This window comes from Pempheris klunzingeri, chromosome 3, assembly GCF_042242105.1.
Source record: "Pempheris klunzingeri isolate RE-2024b chromosome 3, fPemKlu1.hap1, whole genome shotgun sequence".
NCBI lineage: Eukaryota > Metazoa > Chordata > Actinopteri > Acropomatiformes > Pempheridae > Pempheris > Pempheris klunzingeri.
This window is the reverse complement of record NC_092014.1, coordinates 25,463,499-25,488,032: the sequence shown is the minus strand read 5'-3', so window position 1 is coordinate 25,488,032 and position 24,534 is coordinate 25,463,499. Positions and strand designations below refer to the sequence as shown.

General features: G+C 41.4%; 1 protein-coding gene across 1 annotated transcript in view; it reads right to left on the bottom strand.

Moving 5' to 3' along the window:
• The window catches only part of exosc9 (exosome component 9), a 360,435-nt gene that overhangs the window by 300,058 nt on the left and 35,843 nt on the right, over positions 1 to 24,534 (bottom strand). The gene's annotated exons all lie outside the window — the stretch shown is intronic.

Genomic DNA, 24,534 nt, shown 5'->3' with positions numbered 1-24,534 from the left:
CTCAGTTAGTTTGTTTTCCTAGTGTTCCCATACCACAGATACCCAGCAGGCCAGTTCCCGTCATCTGTCAAACCCAATCTTTAGTCTGAATATGTCTTTCTGTTGGAACCTCTCTCCGCTTCTCTCTTTCTGCTTGTCAGCATGTTTATCCATTTTGCAGACTGACCCCATTCCTGTTTCCATGTTGGAGCCAGTAGCTGTTTCCTCATCATGATTTCTGTCACTTGTCCCATGTCTGTCCTTTATCCTGAACCTGCCCCTCATCCCAACTCTGTCCCTCTTCCTGGACCTGTCTCTCTGTTACAGTAAAACCTGGTTCCTGTTTCACTGTTACAGCTTGTTCCTGTTGTTCAGTCTTCTGTTTTTACTGAACCTTAGCCCAACTCAGAGTCTCTCAACTCCACGCCCCTCTCTTTGCTCCAGTCAGTGTGTCTTTATTCTCGGCCCGAGCCCTGGCTCTAAAACAGACTAACTGCTGCCAACATTCTGCCTGTCTTAAAGTGTCTCTGTGTGTCTTTGCCTGACCTAACCTGCCTGACTGTTGACAGCTGCTGGAAGACCTTGTCCTTGTAAACTACCTTTTAACTCTATCTGCTGTGTGCTGGTGACTGGGTTGGAGTCCAACTTCCTATTTGAGCTATCTGGTTTGTGACAGATTTAATGAGTTGTGGTAATCTGTATTCCATCTTGGTCTTAGGCCAGTCCTTCAGTAATCAATAATTCAATTAGTGCTAAATGTCTCATTACAGGTTCAGTCAGCTGTGAGCTGCTCCTCTCTTCTAGAAACAACCACCATTATTAAGATTAATGCATATGATTAAAGTTATTGATTTCAGTGATTATGACTGTAACAAGAGACTCTACCCTGTGGGTTCCCCAGCACCAACAGACTCGCCGTGCGTCTCTCTTCTTTTTGGGTCCCGGCGTGCTACTGCGTAAATAGGGAGAGAGGCAATTTACTGCAGGTGTTCTCAGGTGCTAATTACCTCTCTCCCGCGCCATCTCCTGGGCCAGTCCTGCACCTCTCCCTGTTGCAGCTGAGCTCAAAACTAGCCCACACCTCCACAACGACATTGCTGGATGAATATGAAATACCAGAGCAACCGGCAAACATATTCAGAGTAAGCATTATCATTCAGTGTTATTATTTTAATAGTACTTCATTAAAAGGATAAAGAGGAAGCATAACTGAAAACTGCGGAAGTGAGTCACAACTCATGGATGTATAATGAGAGGGCTTATGATAACATTACATCCATGACACAACCTAACGACCACTGCAACACATTTAGATATTACAGGACAATGAATTGAGAAGCTGCATCGCTGTCTCCATCACTTGATCTCTGAGATGTTTTTCCAATACATACTTGTGTGTTTAGACTCTCTGTGTGATGAGTATGTCTTCCTTTGTTTGGGTTGCTTTGCAGTGTAGAAACAGTTGTGGCCAATGCTGGAATAGCAACTTTTTATAACATGTAATAATAACATGACTAACATCAGTAAAAAGTGGCGGCGCCAACAATCCGCAGCAGTGATTCATGAAGCCAGAGAACCACAGCAGGAGAACCAGGACCAGGATCCATGGGAACCTGAGAACCACAGCAAGAGAACCAGGACCAGGATCCACGGGAACCTGAGAACCACAGCAGGAGAACCAGGACCAGGATCCACGGGAACCTGAGAACCACAGCAGGAGAACCAGGACCAGGATCCACGGGAACCAGAGAACCACGATCCACAGGAACCAGAGAGATGAGAAAAGCACAGAAAGGCTCCGGGGAAGATACCAAGTTAGTAACAGACATTAAAGAGACATGAAGCATCAGGATGGAGAGGAAGAGGAGGAGAGAGGAGCCCAGTGCATCATGGGAGTCCCCTGGCAGTCTAAGCCTATAGCACCATAACTAGGGGCTGGTCTAGGCCTAAACTATAAGCTTTATCACTAAGGAAGGTTTTTAGCCTACTCTTAAATGTAGAGAGGGTGTCTGCCCCCCAAACCCAAACTGGAAGGAGATTCCACAGGAGAGGAGCCTGATAGCTGAAAGCTCTGGCTCCATCACTACTTTAGAGGACTTTAGGAACCACCAGTAGACCTGCATTCTGGGAGCACAGTGCTCTAGTGGGGTAGTACGGTACTATGAGTTCTGTAAGATATGATGGAGCCTGACCCTTAAGAACCTTGTAGGTGAGGAGAAGGATTTTAAATTCTGTTCTGGATTCTTCTTCTAGTTGTCATCAGTACACAAGCTGCAGCATTCTGGACCAGATGGAGAGAGCAGTCTAGTCTACTCTAGTTTTCTCTCAGACCACATGAATTATAATATGCTGAAAGGTTTTTGTGGAATTTTTGCCCAATTACACCAAAAATAGCCTACCGCAGATTAACCTGCAGCTGTAGCTGTAGCTGTAGCTGTGCCCTTAGCCAACGTTAGACGACAACAATTATCTAAAACAAACAGGCCAAGGACATCAATTCAAAGAAAACACATGCATTGACAGTTGATGTCAACAGAGATTTAAATTTATTAAAAGGGAATAGCTTGTGTAGTTTTACAAGGTGTTGTAGATTGCTCCTGAACAATCATTCTGCAGTTTTGAGTAACGCATGCCTTATTTCTATAAAAGAATTCCAGTTTGGGTATTTTGGACAAATTCAGTTCATTAATGTTTCTTGAAGGACAGTTTGTCATCAAGCCAGAAATGGAGGTACTTATAAGAAGACACCTTATCAATTTGTGTCCCATTCACTTCAGCGGTCCTGGTAGTCAATTCTTTTTTGAGTTTAACAGTAATTTTAAACCAATTAAAGTTTGCTGTTCAGCACAGAAAGCAAGTTTTGAACCTCCTAGGCAACAGAGGGTGCTGTTGTATAGAAAATGACATTGTCTTCAAACAGATGAATTAAACTGTGTCTAACTGGTACACCTTATTCGTTTATAAAAATTCAGTGAGTACATGTTAACAATGACTACTCTGCCACAAGGCTCAGTGCTCGGCCGATACTATTTACTTTATATATGCTTCCTCTGGGTAATATTATCAGGAAGCACTCCATTAATTTCCACTGTTATGCAGATGATACCCAATTGTATTTATCAATAAAGCCAGATGAATCCAATCAGTTGGCTAAACTTCAAGTCTGTCTAAAGGACATAAAGTCCTGGATGAGCAGCAACTTTCTGCTGCTAAACTCAGATAAAACTGAAGTTATTCTGCTCGGCCCCAAACACCTTAGAGACACCTTCTTTAACAACATACCTATCCTGGATGGCATTACTCTGGCCTCCAGCTCCATTGTGAGGAATCTGGGAGTTATCTTTGATCAGGAATTGTCCTTTAACTCCCACATTAAACAGATTTCTAGAACTGCCTTTTTCCTTCTACGTAATATTGCTAAAATCAGGCCCATCATATCCATAGATGATGCAGAAAAATTAGTCCATGCATTTGTCACTTCTAGGTTGGAATATTGCAACTCCTTATTATCAGGCTCCTCCAATATGTCGTTAAAGACTCTCCAGCTGGTCCAGAACGCTGCTGCTCGTGTTCTGACGAGAACTAAAAGAAGAGACCATATTTCTCCTGTACTGGCTTCTCTTCACTGGCTTCCAGTAAAATTTAGAATAGAGTTTAAAATCCTTCTCCTCACCTTCAAGGCTCTTAAGGGTCAGGCTCCATCATATCTTACAGAACTCATAGTACTGTACTACCCCAAAGAAGACTTTTTTATCCAAATACTCAAATTAAAACATGTAGGTTGGGATGTCCAAATACTTCAGTTATATTTGGCAGCAGTTTTTCAGTCAATTTTTGGTTTTTAGAATTCTGCTGCAACTTCTATGTTTCAATGTTATTATTTAACATTGCGTGACAAAGATCTTGCCACACTGTCTGTCTCAACAAACCACATTTTATCTTCGCATGGCATCCAAGTAAAGTGTTTCCTCTTTATCACCACTGTTGCACATGTATGTGCATTAGAACAACATTAGAAGAAGAATTTCATGATGTTGCTCAACCTCAATACGTCACTGTCTCTGCAGGCTGTTTTGCATCATTGCTCTGGAATGTTTCTAGATGTACAATTGTTCACTTGTAAAGTACCCAACATGACAGCTCAGAGAATGGTCTAAAGGCCACAATCACAGCTGTAACAGCTCAATAGACATCTTAACTTTCATGGTATTGTACTCAAGTACGCTAAATGCTTTGTCTGCAAAAGTGAGTGACAGTGTCAAATACAGTGTATTTGATTGCTTTCTTCCTACACATTTTGTTGAAGCGCAGAATACTATGCAAAACAAGATTTGTCTTAAGCCAAATATCTTTTAAGATTAACACTCATATTGCACAGCTAACATAACATTCAGTAGCTAATATAATAATCAAATCATTTTCAGCATTTCACACTGTTTTTCTCTACAGTGATTGAGATACAGAGGATATAGAATGGGAGAATCATCTGTATTCCTAATGGAGTTTCTGGAATTTCAGCTCTGTTTAATGTTGGGCTCTAGTAGAAAGTCAGTACATTAAATATGTACTTGTTAAAAATCCTCCTCAGTCACACCCACCAAATTCCCTTCAAACATGTACAACAACAAGGACCTGTTGCTGTATGTCACATGTCTCTACACGTGAACGCCAACACCTGAGTCCTCCACAACACACATGCACTGCATGAAGCCACCTTTTTTCTCAGTGGCATCCAAATATGAAATATGAATGCACACATGAACAGTTACGCCCAGCAGACCAGGTACTGTCACACACATAGATATAGCTATAGCTATAAAATTATTTACCTCAGTGGTTTTCGGCTATACCCATGGGACACTTAAACAGCTCTCAGGGACCCTTTCTGTAAGATTAAAAAAGTTTAAATCTGAGCTACACTTACACAATTCAACACCAGAGTAGTTAGTTCATTTTTTATACTAACTCACGATCAAACCTAGTGAGTTATTTACCATAGTCATGCATAGATAAAAGACAAATCAAATGTTAAAAGCACTCCTCCACCTGATTTATACACTCCCCACCTCAAATGAATCATATGACTTATAAACAACCCCACATCATGACATATAGGCTGTGTGCACACCATGTGTACTGTGCATGCATGTGAAGTACGCATATCATGCAAAACATCTTGTATACACCTTTCACATTCTGTAGTAGTTTGATAATAAAGAGGAAATCTCTTGCAGCAAAATGTGCATGATTCTCCAATAGTTATAAAGACATTGTGCACAGAACAGACACCATTACTGCTTATTCACGAGTTTCACATCCTATTTATTCATAAACATCTGCTCTCTGAGGTTCAAGAATACTATCAGGAGTGCCAGTTGAAGTTTTGACTTTTCTGTGGCATAATTTCATAAATGTTACAAAATGCCTCTGTGGCATGTGTATTCATTGACTATAGTCAGGTTTGTAATCCTCTTTCTGCAAGCTCCTATAGGCTTTCATAATGCAAAAAGCAAATCTTTACTGAAGAACAGTACTCTGATGCAACAGAGGAAATACACTGCACACACACTCACACACCAGAGACATCAAGGAAAAATACTCAAGCGTAAGCCTAATTTCTTTTGTAACATGGCAGTCAGCCAGCTGGATCTGTGAGTTCAGTGCTGACAGAGATACAATTATGTCATGTTGCCTTACCTCTAGGGCATTTTTTTTGCTTTTGCTTTATGATGTATAGGTACTATATGCTCCATAATCCCCTGAAGAACACATGCTTATATGGATGATGACATAACATGTAGGTGTGCTCACTTTTATCTAACCTATCTCTAGATCCTGTCCACATGAGCGTCAATCTCAGCCTGCCTGTGGAATCTGGAACCAGGAGGACCTGGTCATCCAAACACGTGGAATCTCAACGAACCAATTTGCTCTTCTGGTACAGAAACTTAAAATGTCCATCGGTCAAAGAGAAACCGTGTGTATCATCATTTTGTCACCTAAAACAAACTTCAAGTGCAAACTGAATTGGTTTTGGTTGGTGCAAGTGTGAAAGTGCTGTCACAAACACCCAGTTTATCAGTTTGTTGTTGACTCACCTACTTAAGAAACAGCAGGGTGCTCACATGTCACAGTTTTCAAACTATTAACATTTCTGAGAACATTGTATCTATATACAAACAAGAAGAGGATTCTTGATGAATTGTTTCACCAGTTTGAGTATGATATCACAGCCCCCCAGCTCTGTACCTGTACAGTTACTTTGTTACTTTCCTCCATTTTCCCTCATCTGCCTCAGAAGCATGATGAGACATGAGAGGAAAATGGAGAGACTGAAGGGAAATAACAGAAAGAACCACCTTTCCAAATGTACGTTTTAGCACAATGTTTTAGCACAATGATCATATCATATCAAATATCTACAGTATATTTCATCACTCGCTAGACCAAAAACAGTTGAAATGAGTATGAGCTCATTTCAGGAGTGAAAGCACCTGTGTGCATATTATACCTGTCACTGCAGGTTAGTGCTAGTGTTCTTTGATTGGTCTTTGTTGTTAGGAAGGCTGGACCATTATAAATTTACTTTTGCATGTGTGGTTTCTAAAACTCTGTCAAGGGTGCGGTTAAGTGTGTGTTCTGTATGTGTATTAGCTAAGATGGGCATTTAAATGGTAAATGGTAAATGGTCTGTATTTGTATAGCTCCTTTCTAGTTATTTCAACTTCTCAAAGCACTTTACATGACATCCTCATTCACCCATTCACACATCATTCATACAGGAGGAATGTAATTTGGAGGAGACTGTTCTTTCACACTCATTCACACACTGAAGCCATGCTTCAGGAGCAGGTTGGGGTTCAGTGTCTTGCCCAAGGACACTTCAACATGTTGACCCATAGGAGCTGGGGATTGAACCCCCGACCATTGCCTTACTCTGAATGTACATGTTGTTATATATTATTATTAGTAGTAGTAGTGTTATTATTATTATTATTATAAGACTCTGGACTCACATGGTGCAATAATTTACCTAATAATTGGTAATAATAATTTGTAATAATAATTTTTAATACGTACTTTTTATATATTTATATTTTTACTTTTGTGTTTGAATTTCCCCCTGGGGATTATTAAAGGAACATACCTTGTCATATCAGTCAGCAATCATGTTTGACTAGATAGAAATACTAGATAGAAATACTTTACTGATCCCCAGGGGGAAATTCTGTTTTTTTTGTTTAGATAGAGTCTAAACTAGCCTCAGCCCGCAGAACAGTGAGTGCCTGCGGTCTATGTGGTCCATTAAAACAGACTAACCACCTCAGGTGTTCACCTGCCTGTTGGCCCAACCTCCTTATCGCAGTATGTTCTGTGTGCTACAGCATGTAATGTTGCATAGGGAGTGGGTGGGTCATGAGCCGCTGCCCTGGACTGAGGTGTTTTACAGCCTGATGGCTCTGGGGACAAACGATCCTCTGTACCACTCAGTCATGCAGCGAGAGGAGCCGTCCACTGTGGCTGCTCCTCTGTCCTGCCAGGGTGGAGTGAAGAGGGTGGCTGACATGGTCCATGGTGGCCTGCTGCTTGCTCCATGTGCCATCCCCATAAATCCAGGCTCCTACCCTGCACTGAGCCAGCCTTTTCAAACAGCTTGCCCAGTCACCTGTCATGTTACCTCTCCAGCATGAAATAGTACACTAGCTGACTGGTAGAACATGTAACACCTCACCGCAGACATCAAAGGACCTGAGTCTCCTGAGGTATCTGTATTCAGGGACCAGTCCAGTTTATTGTCCAGGTGCACACCTAGGTATTTGTAGGATTGCCCCACCTTGATGTCCTTTTGTTGGATGTTGACTGGGTGAGGTGGGGGCTCAGACCTTCAAAACTCCTTGACCATCGTTCAGTAGGAGGCCATTCCTGCTTTCACCAGGTCCCTGTTCTCCCCTTCCTCACACATCACAATTGCCGTGTCGTCAGAACTTCTTTGGCTGTGGCAGGATATTACAGTCCAATGTGTACAGGGTGAACAGGAACAGAGACAGATCAGTCCCTGCTCACCACCGTCCCAGAGACACATTTCCCTCCAGCTTGACGTACTATGGTCGTCCTGTCAGGGATCCACCCCCACCCCCATCTTTTCGAGTTGCATCATCTATAGACAAGATGGGCCTGATTTTAGCAATATTACGTAGAAGGAAAAAGGCAGTTCTAGAAATCTGTTTAATGTGGGAGTTAAAGGACAAATCTTGATCAAAGATAACTCCTGGATTCCTCACAGTGGAGCTGGAGGCCAGAGTAATGCTTTAGTCAACTGAATGGATTCATCAGGCTTTACTGATAAGAGTAATTGGGTATCATCTGCATAACAGTGGAAATGAATGTATTTTTTAATTAAGTATTTCTTGATAATATTACCCAGAAGGGAGCACGTATGAGGTAAATAATATCTGTCCAAGCACCGAACCTTGTGGAACTCCATGTCAAGCTTTAGTGTGGACAGAGGACTCACAAACTGAAATCGATCTGATGAATAGGACTTAAACCAGCTTAATTCCTTTTATGCCAATGAAGTGGTGTTCCAGTCTCTGTAATAAGATGGTCAATGGTATCAAATGCAGCACTCATATCTAAAATTTGGCACACATAGCCCTGTTGTCTGGTAATTGTTAGCTGCTATGTTAGCCTTGTGAAGCAAATTACATATAATAACACTACCTGCCAGTGATAGGCTGCCCTGTTGGTGTTAGTTGTTGTCTATCTTTTAGGAAAAATTTGCACTCTGCAATAGTTTTAACAGCAGAATCCAACAAAAACTACAACTCTGTGGTGAATTGTTGGGCAATGCAGTACACATAGCACCAGTCACCTCTGCCTGCCAGGTCCCAGTGACAGACTAGCACAGACAAAGCCATGACCATTTTATCTGTGGTGGCTGCAGGGCTGCAAATTGCAAGCCAGCGACAGAAGGCCTGCTTCAACTCAATATGATGACAACATGATGTAAAGATTATAACATGAGGAGTAATTCATAGTCCAGTTTTTTAGCTTTCTAAAATATAGTTCACAGCTCTGACAGGAGTCACAACTGTTGTGAGGTCCCTAAGCGAAGAGAAGAAAAGAGTACATCGGTAAATTCTACTATGGTGGTCTGCAGCAATAAAAAGAACATTGGCAAGTATTGTGGAATATGTGCTTTGTCTGTGACTTACATGTAGACTCTAATGTTCAATTGCGGGTTGAGTGACCCAGAAAGCAGGATGTCAGGGATGACATGTAGTGTTGCTGATATGTTTAATGATTTCACATGGATGTGTTGGCTGTGAATCTGTCAAGGTTGGAGACAGTGCTGATAGTTGTTGTGCGTCACTGGGACAACACAAAGACAATGTGGACAGTTTCTACATACATTCTACATTCTGCAGTCATTCAGAGGATCGCAGAGAGTTCTTTCATCTTGGCTGTGGAACACATAGGTTGAAAATAACAATACTACACATGTGGTTGTTACATCCACTCCCACCACCACACCTTTACTCCACCAGATTGGGAGGCAGTGTAAAATAGCCCGGAGAAGGTTGTAATGCAGGTTTTCACCTGGCCCTCAGGTGAACCTAAGGTCAAATACCTGTCCTTGGACTCATTCATTTCAAGAATACTGAACCCTTTTTTTTCCTTCTTATTGTATTCTCATTGCATTGTAATTCCTACTTTTTCTCATCCTGTACAGCATTGTTTCCCAAAGTGTTTTTTTCTGTTCAATGTATTTATTGCACATTCCCAACATCATATATGAGTGATATGGCTCTGTCATACCCAGTATACATGAAAACCAGACAAAAAAGCACCAGTAGGTTATTCATTCTAATTTCTATATATCATATATATATATATGTGTGTGTGTGTGTGTGTGTGTGTGTGTGTGTGTGTGTGTGTGTAATGAATATAATATTGAACCTAAAATTCTTTAAACTAGTAAGCATCTGTGGACATATATACACACACAAAGGTGTACCTTGTAGTCTTTCCATTTAACTTCAAGCAGGATTCCTTCCCTTGCTCTTCACCCTTGAGCAGATGCATACTATATAATGGTATATACACTCTCACACCCAACTGTATGTCCTTTGTGTATTTCAGCGGTTTGACTCATTGGTCTAGTTTCACTCTTATCACACCACCCACTCTCTTAAAGACTGTTTAGTGTGCACACAAAGGATTGTTTTTTGTGGAATTTTTTCCCTTTCAGTCTATTTGTGTTGAGGCATTGGTTTGACAACTGCCGACATAGAAGAACTGATTTTAAAAGGTTCCTATTTAGGGGTTTAAAGCAGAATTTGGTGACCAATATTATGAAAATGCGGGCTACTGGGGCACCATTCATAATCACCTGCTAAAAGAACCTGTCTTACAGTACCTTTGCCTGGATTGGTTAAACACAAAAACTGGTTCTCGGACTATAAAAACATAAGCCCTTAAGTCATTCCTGAAAACACACACACACACCTTTCCCATACCTGTAAACACTATTCACCTGTTTCTACATGTTTCAACATTCAAAACTCTGGTCACATGAATCATTCACTGCACTGTTTGTTTATTCAGCAAACACGTGATTATAATTAACTCAAGTCATCACAACCTAAAATAACCATCTCTCCGGCTGCACTCACTTGTAAATGCACAAACCAGAATGGCAGCGTCATGGAGACATGTCCATGTGCTTTGGAAGCGTGACCCTGACAATGCCAAAGTTGTGCAAGGCAACAACGACATAGACAAGTAATGAGACAAGCTGGACAGCGAGGGCAACCCACTGTAGGCCACTGCACAGTTGCATCCATAGTCCTGTCACAGTTCAAAAGACCCAAACGCAGATTCACTGGACAGAGGCAGGAGTTAGGCAACACAGTGACTTTACTGAAGGGTAAGGCAGAGAATAGTACAGTCCATTCCACAAGTCAAAACCATAAATCCAGGCAACCAGGCATCAGGCAGAGACAAGTCAGAGAACATATAGGTCAGAAAACCAGATGATCATTCAAACAGACAGACAGGATGCAAGGTACAAACAACAACCTGGCAAAGAACTAGGCAAACTGACAGATTTAACTGGATAACAAGCTGATAAGCAACAGGTGAATGGCAGGGGAGTGGCAGGGGGTGTGAGTGGTGGACTAGAGGGAAAACGCTGACAGATGCAGATTGGAAGATGAACAGAAGGGTGGATGCAGGAGGGTTGGGTTTAGGAGCAATAGCCTCCAGCAGTGTCCATGACAAGGTCATACTTTCATAGGAAAACTAATTGCGTTGCGTGTTACTGTGATACATGTAATGTTATAGTGCACATAAACTGAATCTCAACATATATGTTAAGCTATGTACAATGCTAAGATCACTGTCTTGCTGATCGGATGATCATGTCATTACTATAAAATCTTTTCTCAACACAGTGGTTCTTTGTTTCCATCAACAACAAGTGTGAAATAGGTTACTAGAGAATTTAACTTGTGGACTGTTTGTAGTTCAGTGCCATTCATCAGCAGATAACATCTGGTGCAATTGCACCACATAAAACAGAGATTGTCAATCAATCAATCAATCAATCAATCAATCTTTATTTATAGAGCTGCAATTCATAACAGCGTTATCTCAAGACTCTTTACATAAAGAGCAGAGAGAGAGAGAGAGAGAGAGAGAGAGAGAGAGAGACAACACAAACAGCAACCAACATACTAACTGACACTAGGAGTGTGACTAATAAATTAGCACTATGGTAACATTAAAAAACATGATGACGATCCGCAGCAGTGATTCATGAAGCAGAGAACCACAGCAGGAGAACCAGGACCAGGATCCACAGGAACCAGAGAACCACAGCAGGAGAACCAGGACCAGGATCCACAGGAACCTGAGAGATGAGAAAAGCACAGAAAGGCTCCGGGGAAGATACCAAGTTAGTAACAGACATTAAAGAGACATGAAGCATCAGGATGGAGAGGAAGAGGAGGAGAGAGGAGCCCAGTGCATCATGGGAGTCCCCCGGCAGTCTAAGCCCCTAAACTAGGGGCTGGTCCAAGGCCTGAGCCAGCCCTTAACTATATGCCTTATCAAAAAGGAAGGTCTACTCTTAAATGTAGAGAGGGTGTCTGCCCCCCGAACCCAGACTGGAAGGGGATTCCACAGGAGAGGAGCCTGATAGCTGAAAGCTCTGGCTCCATCACTACTTTAGAGGACTTTAGGAACCACCAGTAGGCCTGCATTCTGGGAGCACAGTGCTCTAGTGGGGTAGTACGGTACTATGAGTTCTGTAAGATATGATGGAGCCTGACCATTGAGAGCCTTGTAGGTGAGGAGAAGGATTTTAAACTCTATTCTAAATTTTACTGGAAGCCAGTGAAGAGAAGCCAGTACAGGAGAAATATGGTCTCTTCTCTTAGTTCTCATCAGAACACGAGCAGCAGCGTTCTGGACCAACTGGAGAGTCTTTAAGGACATATTGGAGGAGCCTGATAATAAGGAGTTACAATAGTCCAACCTAGAAGTGACAAATGCATGGACTAATTTTTCTGCATCATCTATGGATATGATGGGCCTGATTTTAGCAATATTACGTAGAAGGAAAAAGGCAATTCTAGAAATCTGTTTAATGTGGGAGTTAAAGGACAAATCCTGATCAAAGATAACTCCCAGATTCCTCACAGTGGAGCTGGAGGCCAGAGTAATGCCATCCAGGATAGTTATGTTGTTAAAGAAGGTGTACAGTGTGATACACAGTGTAACTTTTGGGGAATTTACTTACCTGGGTAAAAGAATTCCTGGTAATCTGTGTGGTTTGTGTTTCCACCGCACCTCAAAGTTCCAGAACATTTATTCAAATCAGGCTGATGACGTATGGGGGACATATAGTACGGCGGTCGGATCCACTACGACTGTTGTGGTCCTTCAGCTTCTTATAATCTTTCCTTAAGTTTCTTCTTTTCACGAATTTGTTCTGGCGTGTGCCCTACATTTAGCTCTGCCAGCTTGTCGGCTATTCTTCCAGAGACTCGTTCGCGTCGAGTCGTCGACTTGAAGTCCCACTGAATTTCTTCCTCTGATAGTCAGTGCTGTGATTTTACTAATTAAAATTTTTTCTCCCTTCCAAGTCATATTTCAGGCATATTAAGTAACAACAACAATAATAATAGTAGTAGTAAGAAATGCTTATTAAAATTATCCAACAATAAAATAAATAAAAACAAAAGGTAAAATTGATTTTGTATTCCCCAACACATAAAACCATTGGGCTCAGTTTTCCCCTTTAGCTGACATTACAAAGAAGCCCTGAGTGCTACTCTTGTATGTGAGGTATGTGAGGCCAGCTGTAATCGAAGTAGCCAATATCTCTGTTAGATTGCCAGAATGGTTCACTTTGTGTTTTTGTTGTGGTTTCAAGTTCCACTGTCATGGTGATGAAATGTTGAATGAGATGGCAAGTTGACATCAAAAAAGATGACCATGCTGATGCCATGTTACCAGGAAAACAAAGAGATAGCCATGTTGAAATATAACTTCACATGGTTACTGTGATGGCTAAGACCAAGTGAACACTCCCGTCAACAGGCATGTTAATGGTTACCTACAGAAACCACATTTAATGGCTTAATAGAGGTTAATAAAATCTTATTATCATCAGCTAAATCAGATTGCATGAGGTGCAGCTGAGTGTTGTTTTTCAGAATTTGAAAAATGCAGCTCTAGTCCTGCAGCTCTGCCCTCTCCTTTCTGTCCTGAGCTCCTCCCACTAGACATGCACAGGCATATAGATCACATCAGCAATACATCATCCAGAGTAGTCTCTCCTCACGCCCATTTATCTTTGCAAAACGGCTCAAGGGGTTTACATTCTTCCAGCTGACTTAATTATCTCTTGTGCCTTCTTCACACAGTTACAATGCTATTTAAGATATTTATATTCTGTCTGGTTTAACCTGCATTATACAACGGCCTTTTATCTTATAATAGCATTTATTTTGTTGTGAGTAAATGCTGTAAAGGCAGACAGGTTTCTGTCATGTGATACAGAAATAAGCATCATGGAGGTTGCTCTTTGGAAACTAGTTCTGTGACTAAAAGCTGGTGGTGAGACAGTGTCATTTGGTCATTTGATAGCACCTATAATGTTTGTGTGTTTAGTTCTTAGGCCAACAGACAAAACAGCCCTAACTCACTGTGATAAGTGCCTACTGATTGAATCATTGTCAGAACCTCCATCAGTTGTCTCCACCTAGCTGTCCTCCTCTATGGGTCTCCAGATTTCAATCAGTTAGATGGTGACTGGGTTAACAGATATCTTTCTTTCAACCAAAGGAGAGCTCTTCCTCAACTGCCATGTTCAAAAACATAGGCCTGTCGTCTGACTTTCACTGAATCTTTGACATTAAGACAGTAAGCAAAAGGACCTCAGATGTCTTTTATCACTGAAACTCAGTTCCAGTAGAACAATAACAGCTTAACCTGTACCAGCATTACGTATTAGATCCTACAAGTGCTTAGAACGTCCAGCTAGAATTATACTATAAAATCTGTACTTTTTAGCACTCTGTAATATGAACATATTCATAGATCAAATTGTATTACCACAGAAATAGAATGGACCACACTGTTTAGCAATGTTTCAGCTGACTCTCAGACTTCACCTATAGAATTGCTCTGAGTGAGAGTACCATGTACTTTAAGTCTGTCTCTGTGTTCAAAATGACATACTAATGCACTGTGTACTCAGTCAGTAAGGACTGCATACTAAATGAATGATGCCACTATCAGGAGACTGTTTTTACTGGAGTATGCTCAAGTAATATGTCTTCTCTGGATCCCATGACCATAGCTCAGACTGTGATCACAACATCACAGTCTGAGCTATGGTCATGGGATCCAGAGAAGACATCGGTCGAATGAAAATTGTTTACCACGAATGTATATCAACATTACCCACTCAATATAATATCTTCCAGTATTATTATAGTGTAAACTATGATTATTAAAATATTTTAGTGTTGAATATGATTACAACAGTGCTGTGGGATTTTCTTCCTCTTAACTGTGCCGTAATGTCCTGTGGGGTCCTGAGAAGTTCCTGTTTCACATTGACTCACCAACAGTGATGTGTGGATTGCACCTATATCCATGGGTACAGCATCCATGGATCGGGTGGGTCGGGTCATAGAAATGAACAATCTAATTAATAGTGGATGAGTTGAAGGTGAGTGAAATGATACATTATTTTGAGGAAAATATGAAATACCCCCACATCAGAAACAACTAAAGAATTTGCAATTCCGGAAGAAATTGCAGTGTGAACGCTGTCTGCTGAATGAAGTCGCAAAGCGTCGCTGAAGATGCTGAAATGCTAAATGAGTGTAGCTGAAAAGCTGAAAGTTCAACTGCAGCGTAACTCTGAAAATCCTGAAAAGTGAAAGTAAAACTGGAAAAATCGGCTGTTGGAAAAGCTGAAAAGCAAAGAATACGAGTGGCAGTAAAGCTAGTGGAAGTAGTATAGTACTGTTAAAGGTAGTAGTAGTAGTAGTAGTACAGATAACAGTAGCACCAGCTGTATTACTGTGAGTGGTAACAGTAGTAGTAGTACAGGTAACAGTAGTACTACTACAGGTAACAGTAGTACTAGCTGTAGTACTGTGAGTGGTAGCAGTAGTACTAGTACAGGTAACAGTAGCGCCAGCTGTATTACTGTGAGTGGTAACAGTAGTATTAGTACAGGTAACAGTAGTACTAGCTGTAGTACTGTGAGTGGTAACAGTAGTATTAGTACAGGTAACAGTAGTATTAGTACAGGTAACAGTAGTACTAGTACAGGTAACAGTAGTACCAGCTGTAGTACTGTGAGTGGTAACAGTAGTATTAGTACAGGTAACAGTAGTACTAGCTGTAGTACTGTGAGTGGTAACAGTAGTATTAGTACAGGTAACAGTAGTACTAGTACAGGTAACAGTAGTACTAGTACAGGTAACAGTAGTACCAGCTGTAGTACTGTGAGTGGTAACAGTAGTAGTAGTACAGGTAACAGTAGTACCAGCTGTAGTATTGTGAGTGGTAACAGTAGTATTAGTACAGGTAACAGTAGTACTAGTACAGGTAACAGTAGTACCAGCTGTAGTACTGTGAGTGGTAACAGTAGTAGTAGTACAGGTAACAGTAGTACCAGCTGTAGTATTGTGAGTGGTAACAGTAGTATTAGTACAGGTAACAGTAGTATTAGTACAGGTAACAGTAGTACTAGTACAGGTAACAGTAGTACCAGCTGTAGTATTGTGAGTGGTAACAGTAGTACTAGTACAGGTAACAGTAGTACCAGCTGTAGTATTGTGAGTGGTAACAGTAGTACTAGTACAGGTAACAGTAGTACTAGTACAGGTAACAGTAGTATTAGTACAGGTAACAGTAATACTAGTACAGGTAACAGTAGTATTAGTACAGGTAACAGTAGTACTAGTACAGGTAACAGTAGTACTAGTACAGGTAACAGTAGTATTAGTACAGGTAACAGTAGTACTAGTACAGGTAACAGTAGTACTAGTACAGGTAACAGTAGTAGTAGTACAGGTAACAGTAGTACTAGTACAGGTAACAGTAGTACCAGCTGTAGTACTGTGAGTGGTAACAGTAGTAGTAGTACAGGTAACAGTAGTACCAGCTGTAGTATTGTGAGTGGTAACAGTAGTATTAGTACAGGTAACAGTAGTATTAGTACAGGTAACAGTAGTATTAGTACAGGTAACAGTAGTACTAGCTGTAGCTAGCAGCTGACACCACACTGCATTGCTGCCTTTTGTAATTGTAATTCATGGTTAAGGTTCCATGATTTTAGTTCTGGGATTTCCTACTGCCTATGAATGCACCATGTGCATGTTTCTGCAAGTCAAACTGCAATAATAGATGTCAATAGATGTCATTCAGCTGTCAGGTTGCCTATAATAAGTGCTATTGAACAGCATTCACAATAATAATAAAGAACTGGATAAACTAATTGCTTACTGTCTAATAAAGAACTGGATGACAATAGTGTGAATGCTGCTGAATAGCATTCACACTATTGTCATCCAATAAGCGCTGTTCACATTTACACACAAAGCAGCTTAAGATGATTGATTATTTAAATCTCCAGACATGCAGACCAGATCAGTCAGGATTTGATGTTAATCAAGTTCTCTGGCATATTAATTAATCAAGTTCTCTGGCATATTAATTAATCAAGTTCTCTGGCATATTCAAAAGGTCTCACACACAGTGCAGGTTCATACAGTGAGATTGTTTGGAGTAAAGCTACTGTCCTCCTGAAAAACCACCAGAGCTGTCTAAAACATTTTACTTCATTAGCTAAAAGTTTATTTCTGTTTCCCCTGAGAGTTTACTGTGTCCTGTGAAGTTTAGAACTACAATTTTTTGTTTGGCTGCTTAAGTGTCCCACAGTATTTGCTGCAGTGACATGACTGTGTATGTTGAAATGTTTACAGTTACTGAAGCAGCCTTTCTAATCTCTAAAGTAAATTGTTAAAGAAAACAGTCACACATACAAAATGCAGTAAAGCCTCCAGGCACGAGTGGAAGTGGAAATGTCCATGTGCAGATCTTTAAATTGGAGAAAATTCCGGTGGGTAGCAGGTATGATTTATGCATACATAATCTGTGCATCATTACTTGTTCTCATTCTTAATTATTACCAGCCGCACTGTGGTGCTAGAACAGTCTGCCTGCCATCAGAAGAGATACATTCTGGTGTAGATGAGTATGTTGAGTGAGCTCACAGCACATGCTTTCTTGCTAATCTAGTTTACATTATACACTGCTCAAAAAATTAAGGGAACACTTAATCATCACAGTATAACACCAAGTCAGTTAAACTTCAGGGACATCGATCTGTCCAGTTAGGAAGCATAATTTCACCTGTTTTGTTGCAAATGAAAGCGATAACAGGTGCACTGGAGACGCAACAGCAAGACAAGCCCCAAAAAGGGAATGGGTTTGCAGGTGGTGGCCACAGACAGTTGCTCTCTCCTTATCATTCCTGTCTGATTCTTCTCTAGTTTTGCGTTTTGCTAGTGTCCTTGTCACTACCTGCAGCCCATTCAGGTTGTACAGCTCGTCCAGGATGGCACACCCATACGTGCCGTCGCAGAGGGTCTGCCGTGTCTCCCAGCACAGTCTCAAGAGCATGGAGGAGATACCAGGAGACAGGCCGTTGCACAAGGAGAGCTGGACATGGCCACAGAAGGTCATCTGTATCTGCTCCTTTGTGCGAGGAGGAACAGGAAGAGCACTGCAAGAGCCCTACAGAATGACCTCCAAAGTCTACTGGCGTGCATATTTCTGTCCAGACTCCATGAGGGTGGCCTGAGGGCCTCAAGTGGGACCCGTGTTCACAGCACAGCACCGTGCAGCTCAACTGGCATTCGCCAGAGAACACCAGACTTGGCAGGTCCGCCACTGATGCCATAATCTCTTCACAGATGAGAGCAGGTTCACACTGAGCACATGTGACCGACGTTATGCTGCCTGCAACATCATCCAGCATGACCAATTTGGCAGTGGGTCACTGATGGTCTGGGGAGGCATATCCTTGGAGGTTCGCACAGATCTCCACGTGCTAGCCAACAGTACCCTGACTGCTGTTAGGTACCAGGATGAAGTCCTCAGAGCCATTGTCAGACTGGTACAGGACGATGCTCAGCCTCATGTGGCCAGAGAGTGTGGGCAGTTCCTAGATGACAAAGGCATTGATGACATTGACTGGCCCTCATGTTCTCCAGACCTGAATCCATTTGAGAACCTCTGGGGCGTTATTGGTGCATCGCTGTTAAGTAGCACCACACTGTGGCCCTGATCTAGGTTAGGAGGAGATCCCCCAGGACACCATCCGCCATCTCATCAGGAGCAGGCCTAGATGTTGTCGGGAGTGCATACAGCATGTGAACGTGCATGTGGGGTCCATACACACTACTGAGTCACATTATGAGTTGGATCAGCCAGTGATTTCAATTTTCAGTGTAATTTTGACTGTTGATGATTTTGGTTTCCAGTGGCCACATGCTATGCAACTGAAACACACTCTATACTCAATTTGACACCATATTAGGTGGAATGATTAGTACATTAATATGCCATTCAACACTGCTCATGGCTCACTTTAACACCTGATTGAAATGAATGGGTGATTATCAGGATTCTGCTGAGGTTTGGTGTTGAGCTGATCATTAGAAACAGGTGTGGTGAAGCAGGGAAACATTTAACACATGCAGGGTTGGGAAACAGTGCTGTGTGGAGACCTTTATTTGAATTTTCAAGGATGTGTGCTTTGCTGGTTTTTCTTTCCTGCCTTTACTCTGACACCAAGAATAAACTAATGGATGTGTTGTGTATATGTATAATTTCTAAATTGTTTGTTTGTTTGTGCACACTGAGGCTATCTGTGTATCAGTAACAGGAACAGCACAGCACCACATCAGGCACACATGCAGGATTTAGAACCACAGCGCACCTTTTATTGTATGTTTATAGTAATGCTACTGTTTAGCACAGGAGCTTTGCCTACATCTGGTCAAAAACACAGAGCAGCAACTCAACATAAAAAAACAGCTCTAACAGTTTGGTTCAGAGGCCAGTCAGAAACTAAGTCCTTTTAAACACACTGGGGAAACTTCTCAGATGTAATGCTGTTTGTTTCTCGTAATGAAGGGGATAACCAATCTAAAACATCCTCTGTGATCTGGGTCATCTCGTACATCTCAAGTGACTTCCCTTACATGTCAACAGAACATTGGCAGATAATGATCAGCCTATACCCCAGTCTTAATTTCAGCTGTAATCTCCCACAGTGACTACACACAGAAGCACTCTTTGCCTCCCCATCACACACAGGCAATCAGACATATTCATATAGGGGCTGCATTGTATTTGAAGATTAGCGTATCTTTGCCAAGCTATTTACGTCAAAATTGGTCCACACGACAAGATCTGGACATATTTGGTGGTGTTTCGTCAGGAGTTCGGTTTCAAATGTTGCAAATGTGCAATGTTACCAGGAGAAAACAGCCACTATAAGCTGATTAGAAGAAACTATAAGCTATAAGCGACATGCCATCAAGAGGAACAACGCCTTGTGCTTGACATTTGAGGTATGGAATGTGTGCTCTGTAGCTTGATGCATGTCAACACGTGTCAAATACATTCCAGTGTTTTGCCTCTTTTAATTCTCTTGGTTTAGAATGCTGTTTTCCAACACACTAACATTACATGCTAATGCTAAGCAGGTTCACCATCTTGATTTAGCAAGGTAACATTTGTCAAGTAGCGCCTGTCATTTGGTGCTTCATTGACTGTAGTAGCATTATTTCAAAAATGATTTTCTTCAAATGACACTTCATGTCAATGACAAACAAAAAACCAGTAACCATGAGCAGATGTCATCAGCACTACAATCACAAACAAGCCAGATTCATTTCATGGTGGACATTTCAGCTTTCCAAACACATGCAGACTTCAGTAATGGCTGCCTTGCTGTCGATGTGACACAGTTTGACCACTATGGCCTATAACTCGAGGGATTATACATGATGGGTTTATTTCCCCTCAAATTAAAATGTTTCTGGTTATACCTGTTATGACATGTTATGTTCAGAAATCTAGATAAACTATTCTATGGAGAATGTCAGTAGAAAACAGGATGCCTGGTCTGTTTTACTTCGTCGTGTCTGTCATGTATGCTAGTTTGTCGCCAATGCAGTCAGTGAAGACAACATTCTGATAAATGAAGTGATAAGACTGTAATATAGGTATTGTATTACTTGTTGCACTTGTCTATTTTTGGTGATGAGATGGTGATTCATCAGAAGGGTACGAAAATCACATCTGAACAAAGTGTGCTTATGTGCTTATGTGCTTATGTGCCAAATTCCAAATGTTTGGCATAAATCAAGTTCTTTGCAGCAATACACACATCATCCGGGACACATTTTGTTTTGTACGAAGAGCTGAGACAAAAAAGAGTGAGGGGAATAAACAAGTACTGAGTGAACATGTTTTCCTCTCCAGTGCATCCCTCAGAAGTAATGTTGCACAACTCATGCATGCCTGATCTGTAATGGCTTACAGGCACACTCAGATGAACTGGGGCCATCATTTCTGATTTCGGAACATGTGCCCGTCCACTGTTATTGTAACGTCACTAGATACACAAGTACTTTTCCTGTTGTAGTATCATGTCAACATTTTTAAAACTGTTAAACGTTTATTGTATGATTTCAAAGTCCTGCACAGTTCCAGGTGTTTTTACTTATTTGGTTTGATGAGACTTCCTCTCAGAGCATGGTTAGCATGTGCAGACTGTTACTGAAGAGCATTTCACCAAGTGTAAGCCAGACTGAATTTTGCACCACTGATGAATGCAGCATTTTCGTTGCTGGGTAATTTACTCTTCAGAAAAGACTGACTTGTCAGCACGACACCCAATCATTAGCATACTGTCAGGCTCTATCAGAAAGAGCAATGGCTCATAGGCTAGCAACTGCCTTGACAACAACACATGATAAATGTCAATGTAAGCACTAAAAAGAAGAATATTACAATTAAAGCTGCAAGCAGCGTTGGAGGGCCCTCGCACCTCTGTGCACGTCAGGGCGTGCGGCGTCTTTGTCCCGTTGTTCATGTAGTTTGGACAGTGTGTGAAGGAGTGAGTTACATGTCACTTCCTGTGTCCCCTATGTTGCGTAGAGAATAGTCGCTAATGACGTCCTATATTCCAGTATATGAAGTGTTGACTACACTGTGAAGGTCTTGAGGCTTTTCTTACTCAACATGAGAAGTGTGAAACACACTGGAGAATCTACACTGAACTTAGAAGAACTTTCCGTGCCATGGTGAGACACTGAACTTTGACAGCGTGCCATGCCCAAACCGTAAAAGTTATGTCAAAGCTTTTAATAACTTTTCATCGTTGATATTGTTTCTTCAAGCTGACCCAGTTTGAAGTCGATCCCTTCAACCCCCTTGGACTAGTTCGCTCATTTACGACCCCAGTAAATCTCTGAAATTTAGACACTTATTTCAAAATGGCCAACTTCCCGTTGGGTTTAGATCAATGCTGCAAGAGGCTTTTTTGTAGGTCTCATGGTCCTGCATATATGTACCGAATTTGGTACATGTAGGTAAAATGTAGCCCAGGGGCTAGTTCGTCAAAGTTTTGTAGGGGGCGCCGTAGAGCCATTTTGCCCCACCCAAACACATGAACTAAATCAGAAAACTTATTTTAGGCCTCCTGACATGTGCGCCAAATTTGGTGACTGTGCATGCATGTTTAACCTTTAAAACAAACTTCGCTTTTCATGGCGAACGAAGCGTTGCCACGGTGACAGCGTTTGACGAAACCTCAAAAGCTTCATAATTTGACATCATACATGTCTTGAGAATGTTTGGTCCAAATTTGAGGTGTCTGTGGTTAACCTGCTGAGAGAGAGACGTCTTGCATCCACGAATTTCAATAGGGTCCTCGCACCGCTTGGTGCTCGGGCCCTAATTATCATTCGAATGATGGTAAAAAAAGTGTTGAAAACCTAGACATTCTACTGTTACACATAATTGTCTCAGGACTTGGGACAATCAGCCTGAAACCCAGAGAGTCCTAGACAACGAATATTCAACCTCCTTTGCTTGCTAAGAATAGCTAGCTTATCATACAGTTGTTAGCATTACCAACAAATGCGTGCACCTTCCCTTAACATTGCTAACAACTGTGTTCTAATCTAGCAAACATTAGCAAAACAAGGTAGTGGAATATCAATTACAATGTTTAACTCTGAGTTAAGTGGTTGTGTACCATTTGAGGCGCATATGTTTGTCAAGACAAGGTGTGCCTTACGTGCATTGTTACCACTAAGCTTTTCCTTTGATTTGAATGTCCTCTTTAATCACGAATTAACGCTGTGTGCTCACTGTACTTCTCCAATCCATGCTGTAGTCCTTTTTGTTTACTTTTCGCTGATATTTGAGAACTGTTATTCTAGAAATTTGTTATTATTTCCTTTGGAATATCTCTCACAGATATAGTTGACAACGTCATATTGACATGCCAAGAAGGGCAGGACCATAGACTATTGAAAAGAAGTGAATGTAGCCACCCAATGGTTTGTGGACTGCTGCTTTGGAGCCTTGAGTTTGGCATAGAGATAGGCCTGAAGAGATAAATTCAAAGTGATAAGCCAGCAGGAAGAGAGACAAATAGAGAACAGGCAAGTTTGAGAGCTTGCAGGGCCACATAGAAGAGGACTGAGTCATTATATAGCATGTGGATTTTCACACACACACACACACACACACACTGTCAAAGGAGAGAGTTCCTGAGCTTTTCTTGGTATCAGAAGAGAAGTCTTAAAGGAACAGCGTCGCCTCAGTGCTGCTGCACTGGTAAATAGTCTGTATTTATAGAGCTCCTTTCTAACTACTCAAAGCGCTTTACATGACATCCTCATTCACCCATTCACACACCATTCATTCAGGAGGGATGTAATTTGTCCATTCAAATTGAGGAAAAGAAGGCAGAGGGAAAAAAAACCTAATGTTTGTAATTGAAAGAAGATGATAGTGGTGAAATTCTCTGTGGTATTTAATTATGAGACCTGTTTTGCTCCTCAGTGAGGAAGAACTGCTCAGGACTTTTTTTTTCCCTGTAAAAAACAAGATGCTCATGATTTCTACTATCTTATAAAAATTGGCCAATAGAAAGGTTTCTCTTACTTTGATTGGTACAGTAAACAGTTATTTCTTCATGTTCTAACCGTATGTGCACATCTTTGTTGTTTATTGTGATGGCTGGCGGCTGAACGATGAGTTGCCCTAAGAGTGGCAAGAATTCACACGTAAGGTTTGTTGAATGTGAAATGGTTTCGTCTTTCCCCACCAGTGTGAGAATATGTGAAACCTGTCTGGAAATATTTATCTTAGAGAGTGTGTGTGACAATGCTGACATTTGCTCTCACCTGGTACATACAAAGGCGCCCTTATAGCATTCTGTAGATCAAGTCAGACTGTGAAGTTCAAAATTACATAACATATGGAGGAGAGAGCTCCTCTGAAACACAACACTGTTTACCCAAACTTGTGCTTATTTCTTCACTGCAACTTCTGCTGCCCCATATTTTCTGTCTGGCTCTTCCCCTGTTATTTACTAAATGCTCGATACACTGAACCATATGGACAGAACAAGGAAAGCTTTGTGGAAGTACTGGGCAAGGAGGCAGTTGTGCGCGCCCACGCTCACACATGAGCACACTAATAAAACTGACGGGAAAAAAACAGGGCAGCCTGAAGAGGTAGATGTTTTTCTACACGTATTGCTGGCGTGCAGGGATCCTGGTGGCATCCGTCAGTTGGCTGTACAGTCACTGTGAAACACAGCAGGGAGGTGAGAGATAGAGAGGTGTACTGGGTCATTTCTTATTTGGAAAGAGAGAGTTTTGATGAGAGGAGCAGCAAAAAAAAAAGACACAAGCCAACGACAGTGGG